Raw genomic sequence first — 20,973 nt, forward strand, 5'->3', positions numbered from 1 at the left:
CAAAAAGACCATAAACCATTTGGGTTTACGGCCGTAAACCCAAGGAGAAGTGGTCCAAGGACCGTAAACTCCACAAAGGAGTGAAATGGTGCCCTAATCTCTTCCTAAGGCTTAAACATGAAGTAGGAATGCTTCTTATGATCTTTAAAGCTTCAAAACACAAAATGGTCAAAGTACCATGAGTTTACGGCCGTAAACTCATGGGTTTACGACCGTAAACTCTATGAGTTATGGTCACAAAACCGTAAACTCCAAGGGAGTTTACCCTTGAACCCTAAACTCAAATGCAAGGTCCAACCACCCTTAGATGCAATCCTTAGGACTTATAGCACTTAAATCAAGTGTTTTACATGTCTTAGGAGGTCTTAACTTGGTTAATTAGTTGTTTAATGACTAATTGGATACATATATGTGTTATTATATGTTAAATAGGATCATTGTGTGTGTACAAGTTTTCACTTGACACTTAGCATCCTATGCATTCCGTTCATTCAAACCACTCACTACAGGTGAGTTCATACCCCTTAATTAACCTTTTAAATGTTTTTAAATGCTTTTATGGGGGGGGGGGGGGGAATACAAGTTGAACAATTATAGTTATTATATCAATCACATGTGATTAATAACTACCAAACAAGTGGATTTCTTACTTTTCAAACTGTGTTACTAAACTGTTTTACAAACTCTTTTATATACCAAATGCTTTTATCAAACTCTTGTACATGTCAAATACTGTTACTTAAACTCTTTTAAACTTATATTCTGTTAAATGTGTATCTATATAGATATAGTTATATAAGTAGGATTGAAAGGACTTAGGACTGATAGCTCACCTTACTTCCTGTTCCTTGTTTGGTTGTGGACTTAGGGTATCAGGGTTATTTGTCCAAAGGTCGTTTGAATCCTAGTTATATATTATGTATATGTATATAGATATAAAAGGTTACTTCTTTCATTCAGTTCAATACCTTTGGGTAGCAAAGGTATACACAAACATGTTCATACATACAAACAACATTACTAGTAAGCTATAATAGGTATAGTTTAGGGAGATACTAATACTATTACTAGATCAATGAAACATACAATGAGTCAGTTCATACATGAGTCATAATACATAGTGATGAGAAACAAAAATAATACATAGTGATGAGAAACAAACATAATACATAGTGATGAGAAACAAACATAATACATAGTGATGAGAATCAAACAATACATTACAGAGGGAACATACATACAGGCTAGACAGAGGAAGAACACACAATACAGCTAGCACATACATTACATATACATTACTTCAGTTATGTGAGCCACGTAACGGGGCATGACACTACTTGCCATGACCGTTTTTGTATCCAGAATCTCCTTAAGTGGGGAGCGTATGAGTTTGTGTATAGATCTATACTGGATTGATTATCCTACACCTTGCTGCTCGCTACAGTGGGACTTGCAAGTGTACGGGTGCCAAACGTCATTTCTTACGACATCTTACATCGTCGTTTTTCTATGAGTCGGTAGCAGGATACAGGCCGATCACATGGTACTTTAAATAACAATTGGTTTAAGGTAGTTAGTACATCAGTAGTTACTTAATACAACACTACAGTACTATCTCATTTTCCCATTACATTCACTTTGTGAACATTCACACAATGAACAGTAATGTAAAAACTATATTTTTGGTTAATGATAGTCAGATTTGGGAAAATACATACTCTTACAAGAGACACACACAGACACTAGATGCCTTGGTAGAAGGCTACTTTTAGTAGGAAACATAGGGTTTTATAGGAGAGTTCAAACAATTACAAACTTTTACAAACATCATACAAACATCTTACAAACATCTTACAAACACTTTCATACAAATTCAGACACTAATATACTTATGATCTCACCAGCTTTAAAGCTGATAAACTCTTTCAAAATAACTTGTATTCTCAGGTCGCCAGTAGACAGGTACCGGTGCCAGGTTTTTGAGAAGATGGAGCTCGTTCAAGACTCATCTTTTATTTTGATTTGTACATTTTTGGTGTCTATATAACTTGACAGAACACACTTGTATGAAATTATATTATTAATGCAATGGATGATGTTGTTGCTTGTTTACTACTTTGCATTGTTGTGATACTGTACATGACGTCCTCCACCCCCGAACGTTTCCGCCGTTCCGGTTTTGGGGTGTGACAGAAATCATACACTTATTATTGAAAGTTTTCATTAACTTACAAAATTCGGTAATGCTCAGAACGCAAAACATATAATACTAAGACCTCCCGTAATCATTCTGAGGACTTATCAAGAATTTGTATCTTAATTTGTGGCAGAATCATGCCACCAAGAAGGAATCCCCGACGCTTCAATACTACAGGAGCACCAACACCACCTCCACCACCCCCTCCATCGATGGATGCTGCTACCTTTCAGGCTGCTGTAACAGCTGCCGTAACCGCAGCAATGACGCAAATGAGTAACAACGGATCAGGAGGAGGAATAAACAGCTCTACAAATGGCCAAAACCAGGGTCGTTCCGGGGAATGTACTTACAAAGACTTCTCCAACAGCAAACCCATCCCCTTTAATGGAACCGGGGGAGTGATGGCTCTATCCCAATGGATAGAGAAAACGGAAGCCGTATTCGAGATATGCTCATGCCCCGAAGAGAGCAAAGTAAAATTTGCCGCCTGTACTTTCTCCGAACGAGCCCTAACGTGGTGGAATGGCCACGTCAAGTCACTAACTATGGTGGTGGAAAACTCCATGGGTTGGGAGAACCTGAAACAGATGCTACTGCGAGAGTACTGCCCAAGGGGCGAGATTCAGAAGCTCGAGCAGGAGCTTTGGGGCCTTACTATGGTAGGCTCGGACATCACAAGCTATACAAATAGGTTCAGTGACTTGACGATACTTTGCCCAGGAATGATGACCCTAGAAAGCCAAAAGGTGGAAAGGTATATCTGGGGACTGTCACCCCAGCTTCGGGGAAGCGTGCTAGCTTCCAAACCCACGACGTTCGACAGTGCCAAAGAAATGGCACAATCCCTTATTGATCATGGGGTCTGCCAAGGTGTCACGACCGTCGTCCCAGAACCAACCAAAGGAAGCAACAACAATAACAGCAATGCCAACAACAACAACAAGAAGAAGTTTTGGATCAAGAGGAAAGGTCAATCTTCGCAAGAACCCGCAAAGAAACAACAGATAGTGGCGGTCCATGCCGCTACTGCCCCCACTGCTGTTCCCGTTACCCCTGCGCCGACGAAACAATATGCTGGGAACTTACCAAAGTGCAACAAATGCAATTACCATCAGCACGGTAATTGCCGGGAGATGCAATGTAAAAATTGTGACAGGAAAGGGCACACTGCCCATTTCTGTAAGGCGCCAGCGCAACCAATCACCCAAGTTCCTAGTACTGGAGTGAGCCAGGCATGTTATGGGTGTGGGGAAACTGGGCACTACAAGAGGGATTGCCCTAAGGCAAAGAATGCTTGCGGTGTGGGAAGAGTGCTGGCAATAGGGCAGAACGAGGCAATGGCCGATCCCACAGTGGTTACCGGTACGTTTCTCCTCAACGACATTTATGCATGCATACTCTTTGACTGTGGTACGGAGAGAAGTTTCGTGAGTCATAAATTCAAACACTTACTTAATCAAAAACCCCAAGCACTCAATAAAACATTTACAGTAGAAATGGCAAATGGTTAAACACAAAACACAAACGATCTGTATGTAGGCTGCACACTAGCTCTAAACGAACACTTTTTCCCAATCGATCTAATGTCGATCACCATAAGAAGCTTTGATGTCATCATCGGCATGGACTGGTTAAGCCTCCACGATGCCGATATTCTATGTCACGAAAGGGTTGTTCGCCTAAATCTGCCAAGTGGCGAGACTCTTGTCATTTATGGTGACAAACCTGGTACCAATTTACAAATCATCTCTTGCGTCAAAGCCCAAAAATATCTGCGCAAGGAATATCATGCCTTCCTAGCACACATGATAGATAAGAGTCGAGAAACAAAAGACATTAAGGACATTCCGGAAGTCTGCAACTTCCTCGACATTTTCCCCGAAGATCTTCCAGGAGTCCCACCAGAATGCCAAGTCGAGTTCAGAATCGACTTAATTCCCGGAGCTACCCCAGTAGCAAAGTCACCTTACCGTCTAACGCCGCCAGAAATGCAGGAATTATCTAGCCAGCTGAACGAGCTTCTGAGCAAATGATTCATCAGACCGAGCTTCTCACCTTAGGGAGCACCGATACTGTTCGTAAAGAAGAAGGACAGATCTTTTCGCATGTGCATCAATTACCGAGAACTGAACAAGCTCACGATCAAGAACCGATATCCCTTACCACGCATAGACGATTTGTTCGACCAGCTGTAAGGAGCAAGCTACTTCTCCAAGATAGATTTGAGATCTGGGTATCACCAGCTGCGAGTTCTGGAAGGAGACATTCCCAAGACGGCATTCCGAACTCGCTATGGTCACTACGAGTTTGTAGTGATGCCCTTCGGGTTGACAAATACACCGACGGTGTTCATGGACCTGATGAACCGAGTATGTCGTCCTTTCCTGGACAAATTTGTGATCGTGTTCATTGATGATATACTCATCTATTCAAGGAGTAAAGAGGAACATAGCCAACATCTCCGACAAGTCTTGGAAACATTACGGACGGAGAAACTATACGCAAAATTCTCAAAGTGCGAATTTTGGATTCGGAAAGTAGATTTCTTGGGTCACGTGGTCAGCAAGGAAGTGATTCACGTGGATCCTTCCAAAATCAAGGCAATCGAGAGCTGGACAACTCCAAGGACTCCAACAGAAATCCGACAATTCTTGGGCCTCGCCGGGTATTACCGAAGGTTCATACAAAACTTCTCGAAGATTGCTAAGCCACTTACCACCCTAACTCAGAAAGGTGTAACCTTCAGCTGGGGAGAAACACAAGATACCGCGTTCCAAACACTGAAGCGAGCCCTATGCAGCGCACCTATATTATCTTTACCAGAAGGAGCAGAAGACTTTGTGGTCTACTGTGATGCGTCAAACCAGGGACTTGGATGTGTCCTAATGCAACGAGGGAAGGTCATTGCATACGCCTCGAGACAACTCAAGACGCACGAGGTCAACTACACCACGCACGATCTCGAACTAGGAGCAGTCGTCTTCGCTCTAAAGATCTAGAGACACTATCTCTACGGCACGAAATGTACCATATTCACCGATCATAAGAGTCTTCAGCACATTCTCAATCAAAAGGAACTCAACATGAGACAAAGGCGGTGGGTAGAACTACTAAACGATTACGAATGCGAAATTCGTTATCATCCCGGGAAAGCTAACGTAGTAGCTGATGCCCTCAGCCGGAAGGAATACTCGGGCCGCCGAGTGAAATCCTTAACCATGACTATCCATTCACACCTGTCCAAACAAATCAAGGAAGCTCAAATGGAAGCCTTGAAATCCGAAAATGTGGAGAGTGAAGCCTTAAGAGGAATGGATAAAAATCTCGAAGTCAAGGAGGACGGAGTTCGTTACTTCATGAATCGGATCTGGACGCCGAAGTTTGGCGGATTCAGAGATGTTGTCATGAATGAAGCCCATAAGACTCGATACTCCGTACACCCCGATTCAGACAAAATGTATCTGGACCTCAAGAAACTTTATTGGTGGCCAAACATGAAAGCCGAAATTGCTACCTATGTAGGCAAGTGCCTGACTTGCACCAAAGTTAAGGTAGAATACCAAAAGCCCTCGGGACTGCTTCAACAGCCAGAGATACCCGAGTGGAAGTGGGAGCGGATAACCATGGATTTCATAACCAAGTTACCTAAGACTATGGGTGGACTTGACACCATTTGGGTAATCGTCGACAGATTAACCAAATCCACTCACTTCCTACCAATAAAAGAGACAAACAAACTGGAGAAGTTGACAAGGATCTACATTAAGGAGATAGTGCGCCTTCACGGAGTACCGATATCTATTATCTCCGATAGGGATAGCCGATTCACATCACGATTTTGGCAGTCACTGCATAAAGCCATGGGAACTAGGCTGGACATTAGTACAGCCTACCACCCACAGACAGACGGGCAGAGTGAAAGGACCATTCAAACGATTAGAGGACATGCTAAGAGCTTGTGTGATAGACTTTGGTAAAGCTTGGGATACTCATTTGCCTCTCATTGAGTTTTCTTACAATAATAGCTATCACACTAGCATCAAAGTTGCTCCATTCGAAGCGCTATACGGCCGTAAGTGCAGATCACCCCTGTGCTGGGCTGAAGTGGGTGACACGCAACTAGCAAGAGGTCAAGTACCAGACAACACTCTCACTGGCCCAGAAATCATAAGGGAAACTACTGAGAAGATCGTCCAAATCCGAGAGCGATTAAAAGCTTCAAGAGACAGACAAAAGAGTTATGCGGACAAAAGACGGAAACCCTTGGAATTCCAGGTTGGGGACCGGGTACTATTGAAAGTCTCCCCCTGGAAGGGATTAATACGTTTTGGAAAATGTGGGAAACTCAACCCTAGGTATATCGGACCATTCGAGATCCTTTCCAGGATCGGCTCGGTGGCATACAAACTTCGATTACCGCAGGAACTCAATAACGTACACCCTACCTTTCACGTATCGAACCTAAAGAAGTGCTTGTCCGATGAGACCCTCGTCATCCCTCTGGACGAAATTGAAATAAACGAGAGTCTCCACTTCGTAGAAGAGCCAGTAGAGATCATGGATCGGGAAATTAAAAGAACTAAACAAAGTCGCATACCCATTGTGAAGGTCCGTTGGAATGCCAAGCGCGGACCTGAATACACTTGGGAGCGCGAGGATCAGATGAAGCAAAAGTACCCGCATCTTTTTCCTAGTCCATAAACTCTGTCTTAGATTAAATTTCGGGACGAAATTCCCTCTAACGGCGGGATGATGTGACAACCCGATATTTTAAAATCAATGTAATGTTCAAAAGTCAGATGTTAAAATCTATTTGGAATCAACAAAAATAGCGTTAAAAATGAACTGTTCAAAAGTCTCAATTGGGTTGCATAAAACGTTAGATATAGTGTCAAGGTTTTCAAAAATATAAAGAACACTCAAATTCGAGTTATAACGAAGAAGTTACGACTAATCAAAGATTCACGACAAAACCGGTAAAACACTGCCAAGTGTAAAAAGTGAAATTTCAATAAAATACTTTTTAGCCCTAAGTATCTAAAAGAAAGTCGTAGATTATGTTAAACCGTGAGCGTACATAAAAAGAACGCCCAAATCTGACTTCGTATGAGGAAGTTATGATTTTTTGAAGTTTCGGATGTAGCAGTAGACAGCTAAAAATTCGAATTAAAGATCGAGCGATTTTTAGCCAATGCAACCTAAACGAAAATTGAAGATATCGACAATGGTAGTGCAACAGTAAAAATACAGACGAAAACGAACATCGGATGAAGAAGTTATGGATTTTTAACGGAATTATCCTGTCCCAGCCTATTAAATAAACTATAATTAAAAATAAATTCAAAATTAGCTGACGGAGTCAAGATGAAAGTTGTAGATTATATTCTCACCTACGCGTGGATATAAAGAACTTCAAAACCGGAGGTTGTATGCGAAAGTTACGCATTTTTGAAGTTTTTGGCACACATATCGAGGCTTATCCGAAGGGAACGCACCGCATTCGTGCTCGCAGACCTGACTCTTCGCTGTCCCATCCGAGGTGCATAAGAGATGACGTAACTTAGCTTCGGAACGCATTGCGTTCAGGGGAACGCCCTGCGTAGCTAGCAGGAACGCCCCGCGTTCGCACCATGACCCACCCCTATATAAAGGGTGCGAGGGTTCCGACTTTCCTTGCTCATTTCCCTCTTCTCTCTCACTCCTACTCTACGTTTAGCATCCCGAGACGACCCCGACACCCCGGTTACGTACCCAAGTTCCGACGAAGGTCTGAAGCTCTGAGATTCCCGAGAAATACACCACTTTCCGATCGAAGTGCCGCCCGAGAAAATCTCGTTTTCTTCGAATCACCACACTTTCCAGGTGAGTTCATACCCCTACGTTTTTACATCTTTTTCATGTTTTAGGGGGGAATACAAGTGAAATACGAGAAAAACTTATGTTTTAAGATAAGCATCGGTTTATATGGATTCGAATACTTTATCTACATTTTTATAAATGTTAAATAACGTTGACACCAACGTTACACTTTACATGCAAAGATGGTATTACATCTAGTTTTTATCACCAAATGGAACACACTTTCGAAAAACTATAATGGGTATAGTTTACGAGTTATTCATTACATCTTTACATAAACACTGTAAAATGAAATACTTTCATCTACAAGAAATATAGACTTTTCTTTTTGTAAATCTATTAATACTAAGTGTTGTGAGAAATTCAGCTTCAACGTACTCTCAAGTACGCATTTCAAGTCCTGTATTATAAACCATAATCTCTTGGAGGGAGAGCGTGATACTGTGTATAGATCTATACGGGATTGACAATCCCGCACCTAAACTGTTAGCTACAGTTAGACCGGCAGGTCTGGGGTGACAAACTTCATAACACTGCAACGCCTGAAGAACGTTGTTCCAGGCAGTCTGGGTCAGTAGCATGGTTATAAAACTCACACTGAGTATTAAAATAAGTTTGATTTACGGAAATCCTAAATGCATTCAGTAATTACATTATATCGGTATAAACTCGCTTTCCCCATTTTAGCACGAAAGAAACTATTGCATTCCAGCCTTTGGAACTTTTTCAAACTATCACACATACATAGAAAATATTGGATTTTCTGGAAAACACGTTCAACTATTTTTACTAAAGGATATACAAATTTTAGTACAAAAACGCTTATGAAACCACCAACTTAATTGTTGACATTTTTTTTAAAACTACTTGTATTTCTCAGGGAATCAGTAATACAAGTAACCATCAGCTTTTGGAGAAGGAACGCTAAGGCGTCTGTTATCAAAACATTTTAAATCATCATATTTGTAATATTCTTTTGAAACATGTATTACATGCAACGATGTAACTTTTCATTATATTTATGATGGTTGTGTTTACTTTCTTTACAATATTCAACTGTTATGATACTACGTGAAGTCATCCGCCCCCGAATGTTTCCGCCATTCTGGTTTGGGGGTGTGACATTTATGGTGTAACTTAAAATGTATTATTGCTCTGCTCAGGATCTTCTAAAAATTAACAACGAGTTCCAAAACCTAAAGAAGGGAAAGATGAGCGTCAGTGAGTATGCTGCAAGTTTTACGGAGAAAATGAAGTTTTTTCCTTAGTTGGTTCCAACTAAAATCTAAAAGATCAAAAAGTTTGCTAGTGGATTACGAGCGGATTTCGGTGCAACGGTGAATCTGGTAACCACTTTGAATGCTGCCATATGGGCAGCTAAGAATGTTGAGACTCAATTAAAAGAGAAAGGTCTTGAGAGAGCAGAGTCGGGAGAAAAGGAGAAGTTTGAAGGATCTTCTAGATCCAACAAGAAGATAAGATTTTCAAAATCTGGCCCCAACAACAAGAAGTTTGGGGGAAGTGGTGGGGTGAAATGATGCGAGAAGTGCAAGAAGAAGCACTCTGGAAGATGCATCGATGAAGTGACTTGTTTCGAATGTGGAAGAACCAGTCACTACTCCAATGAGTGCACATTCAGAAAGAGAGTGGGCTACAATTATGGAGAGGATTGACACATTCAGAAGGATTTCTCGAAGAAGAAGGAGAATGCAAATCCAAATGTGTCGCCAAATCCAAAGGCGAGAGCATTCCAAATGACTCTGGAAGCAGCAAAAGAGGAAGCAGATTTCGCTTCATGTACTTTCTTAGTAAATGATTTTCCTGCCAATATATTGTTTGATTCCGAAGCTAACTACTCCTTTATATCGCATAAATTTGGTTGAAGACTAGCATTGCCTATAGATAGACTAGATAATGCCTTAATATTTGAGGTAGCTAGTGGAAAATTCGTACCTATTAGTGATTGCATTAGGAACATCGTCATTGACTTATATGGGAATAAGTTCTATGTGGAATTATTGCCCATTGAGTTAAATGGTTTCAACATAGTATTAGGAATGGACTGGCTTAGTGCGAACGATGGTGAGATACTATGTAGAAAGAAGATGGTGAGAGTGAACCCTCATGGAAGAGAACCATTTGTGGTGTACAGGAACAAATGTCGAGTGAACTCTGGAATCATCTCGATGATGAAATCCCGAAAGTTTTTGGCCAAAGGATGTACATCATATCTACCATTTTTCATTGATGCGAAGAAGGAGAAGAAGGAGATGCAAAGAATACTAGTGGTGTGTGACTTTCCGGAAGTCTTTCCCGAATATCTTACTGGATATCCCCCTGATAGACAAGTAGAATTTCGGAGACTTGTTACCAAGAACCACACCGATAGCGAAAGAACCATACTGATTAGCACCGATAGAGATGAATGAGCTTATGATGCAACTTCAGAAGTTGTTGGAAAAAGGTTTAATACGAGCTATTTCGTCACCCTATGGAGCTCTAGTGTTATTCGTGAAGAATGATGGGAGCATGAGAATGTGCATAGATTATAGAGAGTTGGATAAAGCAACAATGAAGAATAAATAACCATTTACTAGGATTGATGACATGTTCGATCAAATGCAAGGCGTAAGCTATTTCTAAAATATTGATCTCAGGTCAGGATATCATTAGATGAAGGTGCGAGAGAAAGATATTGATAAGACAACATTCAGAACGAGTTTTAGACACTACGAGTTTTTTGTTATGTCGTTTGGATTGAACAATGCTTCAGTTTATGAATAGGGTTTGTAAACCTTTCTTTGATAGATCAGTAATAGTGTTCATTGACGACATTTTGAATTACTTAAAGATCCAGTATGAGCATGTCAAGCACTTGCGAGAAGTATTGGAAGTTCTGGAGAAGGAGAAATTATATGCAAAGTTCTACAAATGTGATTTTTTGCATCCCAGAGGTGAAATTCTTGGGTCATTTAGTTAATCAAGAAGGAATAATGGTTGATCCATCAAAAATTGAAGCTGTGATGAAGAGGGAATGACCCAAAAGTCCCACTGATATTCATAGCTTTCTGGGATTAGCTACATATTATAGAAGGTTTATCCAAGGCTTTTCTTTGATAGCTGCTCCATTGACAGTTTTGACCTATAAAGGAGCTATCTACACATGGAGTGAGAAATATGATTAAGATTTCGAAAAGCTAAAGAAACAGTTGTGTGAAGCACCGATTCTCGCATTACCAGATGGAGTTGAAGATTTTGTAGTTTACAGTGATCCATCTGGGGTTGGGTTGGGTTGTATTCTAACCCAAGGGGATAAAGTGATAAAATAAGCAGCCTGAAAACTAAAATACCACGAGAAAAGATACCCCACTCATGATTTGAAGTTGGTGGCGGTGGTTTTTGCGCTAAAGATATGGAGACATTATATTTATGGCACGAAGTCTAAACTTTACACTAATCATAAGAGTCTTCACTATCCCTTTAATCAGAAGGAGTTGAAATGAGAAAAAGACACTGGTTAGAATTACTCAAGGACTATGACTGCGAGATACTTTACTATCTGGTAAAGCGAATGTTGTAGCAGATGCTTTGAGTAGAAAGATAAAACTGGAGAGGAAAAGGGGAAGAGCATTAAGAATTGAAATTGTCTCAACGATTGTAGAAAGTATCAAGAAAGCTCAGGAGGAAGCTTTGGAGGGAGATAACCGAAAAAAAGAACTTTTGCGCAAAACATTAGTGTTCGGTACAAAGTGCCAAGGATTGAAGGTATTCCAAAATAGAATTTTGGTGCCTAAGATGGGAGTAATTAGATATCTTCTTATGGAAGAAGCTCACAAAACCATGTACTTAAATCATCCAGGCAGTACCAAGATGCATAGGAATCTGAAACCTTATTACTGGTTGCCGACGATGAAGCTCAATGTTGCTAAGTATCTGGCCGAGTGTGTGACTTGTGCAAGAGTTAAACCGCAACATCAAAAACCATATGGTAATTTGGAACCTTTAGCAGTACCCATGGGTAAGTGGGAATACATCACCATGGATTTTGTGACTATACTACCTAGAACGTAGAATGGTCATGGCATGATTTGGGTGATTGTGGATTGATTCACAAAGAGTGTGCATTTCATAGCAGCCAATGAGAAATGGTCTGTGGAAAAACTTGCAAAAGTTTACATGAAATAGATAGTGAAAGCTCACGGTGTTCCCTTGACAACCGTGTCCGATCGTGACACTCGTTTTACTTCTCGATTTTGGAAGAGTCTATAAGAAGAAATGGGTACAAAGTTGTGTTTGAGTACTGCTTACCATCCACAGATTGATGGTCAAAGCGAGCGAACGATTCAGACACCAAAAGATATGTTGCGATCTTGTACCTTGGAGTTTATGGGTAACTAGGATGAGCATCTACCATTGGTGGAATTTTCCTACTATAATAGTTACCATTCTAGCACTAAGATGGCACTTTATCATGCGTTTTAGGAACATAAGTGTTGCATGCCGTCTTGTTGGCTTGAGGTCGGAGAGACGTAGTTTATGGGTCCCGATATTGTTCATCAGACTGCTGAGAAGTTGAAGGTGATTAGAGATAGGATGTTAGCAGCTCAAAATCGTCAAAAGAGCTATGTAGATAAGAAGCAACAACTGATTACTTTTGAAATCGGAGACCAAGTGTTGCTTACAGTCTCGCCATGGAAGGGACGTATCAAATTTGGGAAGTCGGGGAAGTTGAGTCCAAGATTCAATGGACCATTCAAAGTTATTTAGAGAATTGGAAACCAAGCTTACAAGATGGAATTTCCAGAAGAACTAGAAGGTATTCATAACACCTTTCATGTGTGCTATATGAGGAAGTTCACGGGAGAACTTCCCGATGTGATTCCACTTTCATAGATGAGGATTGACGAGAACAAGAGGTTGATTGAAGATCCCGATTGTTGATCGAAAGACCAAGAAGTTGCGAAGTAAGATGGTCGAATTGGTGCTCATGCGATGGAAACATATGTCTCAGACGAATCTCACCTGGGAGATAGAAAGCGAAATGAGGAGTCGCTATCCACATCTGTTTGCTGATGCATGATTTCGAGGACGGAATCATCCTAATTGAGAGAGAATTGTAACGCATGTATTTCTCCCTAGGCATTGATAAAATTATGTAATTATAATGGTCAACAATAGTAACCTTTATATGATGTAAATAAAGAGAATTATTGGGTATTATGTGTTCTATGTGTAGTTATATGTATTATATGTTCTTAAAGTGATAAAATAAAATAAGAAATAAAATATGCGTCTTAAATAAAAAAATAATTATGCCAAATAACCTTGATGAAAGTCGAAGTAGACGTGATGAGGATTCTGGGGATATAAGGAACACTCAAATAGAACTTAGAACAAAGAAGTTACCTTTCGTTGAAGTTTCACGTTCGACCCGATACGGCATCGAGTGTCGTAAATAGTGAATCGGTGATAGATCGTTTATAAGCCTAAGTGATCTAAAGGAAAGTCATAGTAATCATAAAATCGAAAGCATGCATATAAATAACATCTAAATTTGACTTCATGAGAGTAACTTATGATTTTTCTGATATTTCAGCGTAATTGTATTCGCACAGAAATCGAATTTTTGATCGGTTGATTTTTAGCTGAAACAATCTAAACGAGAGTTAAAGATCTCATCAATACCTATCCGTTGATATAAAAATAGTCGAAAACGGACGTCGGACGAGAGAGTTATGATTTTTTCACGGAGTTTAACAGTCTAAGCATGTTAAAATTATAACTTTAAAATTAATGTCAAAATTAGTAGACGAAGTCTAAATGAAAGTTGTAGATCTCGTCGATAGCTACGCGTGGATATAAAACCCATCAAAAACGATGCTCGTATGACGAAGATATGAGTTTTCTAAGATTTTATAAAAATTCACGTGCACCCCCGCGCACACACAAGATGTGCGGTGAGTATCTAACATCTACCTAATTCTCGACACATGGCACCACTCAGAGAACGACACGTTAGCACCCTGACCACTTACACGGCGCACATATCTTTTTTCGGCTATAAATACTCGCCTCTGTATATGCTTCTCATATCTCACACCTGTAGCCCAATCCCTCGAGTTATCTCTGCATTAGATCCAAAATTCCTTAGTGTCTAGTATACCGGCGAAGCCCTGAGTTCTTGACAAATAGTAGCCTTCGAGTAGAAGCTCCGTCAATGCAATTTATAGACTTTTGTCAGGGGAATCTATATAAATTAAATTACACTCTATATTATTTTAATGTAATTTATATTTAAATTCATAGTCGTTGTTATTAATTTATAAATAAGATTTGTCACTGATTCCAATGTCATATTACTGATTGATCTACTTATGGGGATGATGTCTAGGCTGGATTTAGTGAGGTGTTTAAAATGAGAGTTCCAAACAGTATACTATGTATACCAAACGAACCCTACTCCTATATAATCCTACCTGGTTGTTCGTTACTTCATAGATCTTGATGTAGAAAACTAGACATTAGGATTTTTGAGGAATCTAGACTATTATTAGCCATAAGAAATATTAAACTAAAACTTAGTGCTAATTGAACCTAGTTCACATCAAAGGAAAAGCCAAGTGCTGATGTGAAGTGTTGTTCAACTTTCCATTCATCCAGATTAACAAGTGAGTGGATAGTTACTTTCAGGTTACATATAGATATAAAGTATCTAGGTGATTAAATGTGTGACAACCCGAAATTTCTATTCTGTACAACCATTCAATTCAATAGAAGTCAGAATAGTTTCTGCTAACTTTCAAGCTTTTTGGAATAAGTTTGAGTGTTTTAAAGTTATTACTTCGGGAGATATCAGGAGAGAGGATGCCCTAGGGTTTATTGTGCAACAATATTATTCCAAAACTCCAAGAGTTTGGAGTTTACGGCCTAAACAAAGGTGTTTACGGCCGTAAACCCTAAAAGGGGGTATAAATATGACACTTAGTCATATTTTACCACTTTTCACATTTTCAAGATCCAAATCTCACTTCTCTCTCAAGTATCATCCAACATTTCTTCTTGATCTTCAACTTTGTAAGTATTTCTATCCCTAATAAGTTGATATATTACTTAACCTAGTGATCTAACATGATTCCATCTGTGAAATCATTCCAAAAGTGTAGATCTTCAAGTTTCACCAAGAACACCAAGAACACACACTAGTGTTCTTGGACTTTTAGCACCTTTTCAAGCTTCTACTTGTAAGTACTCTTACCCTAGTGTGTTATAGGGCTTGTTATACTTATTAATCAACTAGAAAGCACCAAGAATCAAAGGATCAAAGGTGTTTATGGTCCAAGAACACCTTGGACCTTAAACCCTAGTAAGGGTGCCAAAGTGTGCCCTAGTTCCTTCTAAGCCTTGGAAACTAGTCTAGACCCTTTCCTTAATGTGTTTAGTACTTGAAAACATCAAAAGACCATAAATCATTTGGGTTTACAGCCGTAAACCCAAAGACAAATGGTCCAAGGACCGTAAACTCCCTAAAGGAGTGAAATGGTGCCCTAATCTCTTCCTAAGGCTTATACATGAAGTAGGAATGCTTCTTAGGACTTGTAAAGCTTCAAAACTCAACATGGTAAAAGTACCATGAGTTTACGGTCGTAAACTCATGGGTTTACGACCGTAAACTCAATGAGTTATGGTCATAAAACAGTAAACTCCAATAAAGGGTCCCCTTGAACCCTAAACTCAATAGCAATGTCCTACAACACTTAGATGCAATCCTTAGGACTTATAGCACTTAAATAAGGTGTTTTACATGTCCTAGGATGTCTTAACTTTGTTAATTAGTTGTTTAAAGACTAATTGGATACATATATGTGATATTATATGTTAACTAGGATCATTGTGTGTGTATAAGTCTTCACTTGACACCTAGCATCCTATACATTCCGTTCATCCAAACCACTCACTACAGGTAAGTTCATACCCCTTAATTAACCTTTTAAATGTTTTTAAATGCTTTTATGGGGGGGGGATACAAGTTGAACTATTATAGTTATTATATCAATCACATGTGATTAATAACTACCAAACAAGTGGATTTCTTACTTTTCAAACTGTCTTATCAAACTGTTTTACTTCAAACTGTTTTACAAACTCTTTTACATATCAAATACTTTTATTAAACTCTTTTAACTTATATTCTGTGTATCTATATGGATATAATTATATAAGTAGGATTGAAAGGACTTAGGACTGATAGCTCACCTTACTTCCTGTTCCTTGTTTGGTTGTGGACTTAGGGTATTCGGGTTATTTGTCCGAAGGTCGTTTGAATCCTAGTTATATATCATGTATATGTGTATAGATATAAAAGGTTACTTCTTTCATTCAGTTCAATGACTTTGGGTAGCAAAGGTATACAAACATGTTCATATACACAAACAACATTACTAGTAAACTATAATAGGTATAGTTTAGGAAGATACTATTACTTGAACAATGAAACATACAATGAGTCAGTTCATTCATGAGAAACAAACATAACATATAGTGATTAGAAACAAACATAATACATAGTGATGAGAAACAAACATAACACATAGTGATGAGAAACAAACATAATACATAGTGATGAGAAACAAACATAATACATAGTGATGAGAAACAAACATAATACATAGTGATGAGAAACAAACATAACACATAGTGATGAGAAACAAACATAATACACAGTGATGAGAAACAAAACATATAGGCTAGACAGAGAAAGAACACACAATACAGCTAGCACATATATATACATATACATATACATTACTTACAGTTATGTGAGCCACTTAACGGGGGCATGGCACTACCTGTCATGACCCATTTGTTGGATTAGGTGTCTAAGCCCATAACTATTATTGGTATGTATTCGACCCAAGAGTAGCATGGTCCATTTGGGTTGCATATCATCAGGACAATTTGTTAGGATGGACTTTTGAGAGAAGAGGTTATATATGATTTATTAATATATTATAAGTTCTAATTATTAATATGAAGTCATATGTTTTAATTAGTATTGATCAAGAATTAATTTGGAATTAATTTAGTGATCAAAAGAGACTAATTAAAACTATGGGGACTAATTATGGTAATTAGTTATATTTATATGTGTTGGGCTTATGATCCATGTTGGACCAAGTTTATGCATGGATACATAAAGAGTTGGGCCACATGAACCATGGATCATAAAACCCATGGATATGGGTTTGGGTTATACCCATGACTCTTAGAATTCAACACATATAAATACATATGTTATGACCTAAAAACCGTCACCCTAGAGTGTGTGTGCATGTTCTTGGAGTTCATGAAGGTTTTAGAGTGCATGGAGATTCTCTCTCAAGTCCTACCTTTGTCCTTGATGTGTTGTGACTTCATTTGAGGCTTCCACACTATTGGGGCTAAGTTCTTAAGGCCAAATACATCAAGACTTCCAGCCACACAAAAAGGTATGTTACAATATCTAGTATTTTATGTAGTTTGTATGACAATTGCATGCTAGCTATAGGTTCAAGACCTTGGAAACCATTTGCATGTATAATTAGTGAATACATAGATCCAAGGTATTTAGGGTTGTATGTGTACCATAGGATGTTGTATTATACCAAAACCTAACAGTGGTATCAAAGCCAAGCCTTGTTTTCATGTTATACTTGCTGAAATGGCTGAAAAATCGAAAATTTTGGCTGTCTGAGTGCTGGACTCGCCGAGTCCACTGATGGACTCGCCGAGTCCATGAAGAAATTCATCCAACTCGTCGAGTTGGTTCGTGCACTCGACGAGTAGGACCCCCTGACAGCATATTTTTGACTTTTAAGGCTGGAATTGGACTAGAAACATTACCCTAAGCTGTTTTTGGTCTTGTAAACCTGTTTTTGATGTGGTAATGTTCATGCTAAACCAATTTCAAAGATAGTTGTCAATAGATTCATGTTTTGTATTAGTTTAATGGTTAGGCTAATTTCATGAAAAAGTTTGATTTGAATTGTCTTGTTCTTATGAGTTAGTCTAGATTAATAGAAAAGTTATGTGATAATTTGTTTTCAATCCATATTAATCTTAAAGTTTCTCATGAAATGTGTTTTTGTAACTTGTCCTCAAGTTATATGAAAATTCACATTTATGATTCTTTAAAACTCATAAGATTTCCATAAGTTAGGAAAAATAAAGAGTCATATTTTCTTGAATGATTTTAAAGTCTTCCATAACTTGTTCTCAAGTTATGGAACTTGAAGAGTTTATTCATTAAACTACTTTAAACTCATAGGTTATGAAAATGAATAGTTTATTTTTTCCTTAAATGTTTTTTTAAAGTCTTCCATAACTTGTCCTCAAGTTATGGAACTTGAAGAGTTTTCATTAAAACTACTTTAAATTCATAAGTTATGGAATTTAAAAGGTTTTTGAATTGTTCAAAACTTGCCCTCAAGTTTTGGAATTTGTAAAGTTTCCCCCCATGAATACTTTAGTTCCAAGTTAAACCCTTAGAATTTTAATAGTTTAAAATTCAACCCTTATACTATTATAATATTATAGGTTTAATATTTATATATATGTATAAGAGTAAAAGTCAGTCTTACCGTTAGTAGGCCTCATTCACGAAGCCGGTCTATAAGGGGGGTATAAGGTTACTGCCTATAAAATGGTAGTTTAATGGGTGCCCACTCTCACCCACCGCTTCCTTGACTGGTGGAGGGTCGTTAGCCGAACGGGTTTGACAGGACTATAATTCTCCCTTCATTAAAAGTATTAATGATCAATACTAAGTAATTAAACACTTATTAATTCCCAATCTTAGTTACTTCGGAAAAATATGAATTTGGTGCTAACCCATGAAATTTACACTTTGTACCTTACCAAGTCGTTAGTGGAGCGTGTGTGATTAACCGGCACACTAACATGGACTAGTAAGAGTGGCGAAGGGTAACTTAATGTTTATCATAGATCGGTGGAGCGTGTGTAGTTAACCGGCACATCGATTAGGTGATAATATTAAGGGTACCAAGTGAATTTGCATGGTTATTCACACCTTGTTTTGTGATCCTCGGCATCCCAGTCACAAAATTTGAGAGGGCACAATCGAGATTGAAACATGCGATTGAAAAGTTCAATGAATCTCAAAAGATCTAGGAGTTTCAAAACCAATTAAAACCTAATAAATTATTTTGTTTTTCATGGTGGAAATTGGTGAATCGTCAGTCGCCTACCTTCAAATATTTTATAGCTTGGATTACGGCATCCCTCTTCCAAGTTGTAAAATATTGTGTTGGGTCCTAGCCTTAATATTTCATATTGGGTGTTATATTAAGGACTTAAAAATCAACTAACTTGAAGATCTCCCATTGTAGATGTCTAGTTTAGACATCTATGATCTTCCCAAATCTCTTGGAATTTCACTTCCTCCACCCCCTCCAATTATTCTCCCTAACCTACAAGTTCAAGGTCACTCAGGCCCTATTGGCAAGCAAAGTCTATGTGTGCTCACATCTTGGAGATGAAGTCACATATTGATAAGCTGGGAGAGTTGGATGTCAAAGTCTTGAGAAAGTTGGATCTTCAATCACTTTCTAAGTCACATAGTGAGTTCCTTTGGGACTACTATGTGACAGACCATGACTTGACCCTTAATGATCTTACCTATTTGCTTGGTGCTACTGAGTCAGCAATGATTTTAAGCACTGGTAAAAGCAAATTTGATTAGAAGATCGACTTCCCAAACCTTCTATTGCCAAAGCAAGGGGCATTGGTTGCGAAGCTGGCCAAATTTACCTGATAGTCTGTAAGGACGGTAAAGTCAAAAGTTTTGACTCTACTTCAGGTAAAGTCCATTATCTAACTCTATTAAGTTCCTATTTGGATATTCTTATTACATGATGTGACTAGATCACATTTTGATGTTTTAAGAATCAAAGTGAAGAGGAAGCTTAAAGGAAGAATTTTGAGTTGTTACTTAAAGAGTTGTGATAGATTGCTTAGGAATACATAACAACATAGTTCTTCACATGCATTTGCATTGTAAGGATACGTTTTTCCGCAAAGTTTTATAGTAAAAGAAAAGTTTTGATTTTATTTATTTTAAAATATCCTTACAGTGGCATTTGTGAGAAATTGTTGTTTATATGTTTCCATTGATAGCAATATTGGAAAATGGATTTGATTCTTTCGACTGTGGTAGTGTCATAATTTACCAAATAAGGAAAGATTCTCATCACCCAAGTTTCAGGTGGATAGAAACTTGGAATCATGCAAGTTGTATGAAGAATGAGAATTTTCAACTTTGGAAAATTAAGACTAATTCCTTGTTTACATGTATATGTAAGTCAAGTGAAGGACTAAGGGATCGAGTACATATTCTTGTGCACTGGTCAAGTCCACCACAAAGATCGATAAGACTATTCATCATGATTTACTAAGGTTTAGTAAATATAGTTATACTTACAAGTTTAAGTATAATTCTGAAACATTGCAAAATTTTCAATGTATGGCAGAACGAATGAGAAGAATCAAATAAGGCAGGAAGATAAAAGTTTCTCAATCTGAAAAGATGGGAGAGTACTTGAGTATCTTGTTTTATGATTATCTTAGTGATTATGAAACCATATCATAATTGTTTCTCTAAGGACATCTTAGTGCATTTGTTTGGCTAAGAAGAGAAATCGTGGATTGTTGAAATGGTTAAAATAAAAAAGATGAATCATACTTCGTTCCATAACAAGTCTCAGAGTGATACTCCAAGATTGTAACTCGAGTGACATATCTTAAGGAAGGTTTGTAACACTTGTCAAGTGTAAGAGTAAAATGTGTCTCTACTCTTGTACATTTGAAATTGGTAAGTTGTGATGTTTTGGTTTAAACAGAGACCAACTAAGGCCAATTAT

The sequence above is a fragment of the Lactuca virosa genome, chromosome 3 (genome assembly GCF_052849685.1).
Source record: "Lactuca virosa cultivar CGN04683 chromosome 3, Lactuca_virosa_CGN04683_v6, whole genome shotgun sequence".
In the NCBI taxonomy this organism is placed as follows: Eukaryota; Viridiplantae; Streptophyta; class Magnoliopsida; order Asterales; family Asteraceae; genus Lactuca; species Lactuca virosa.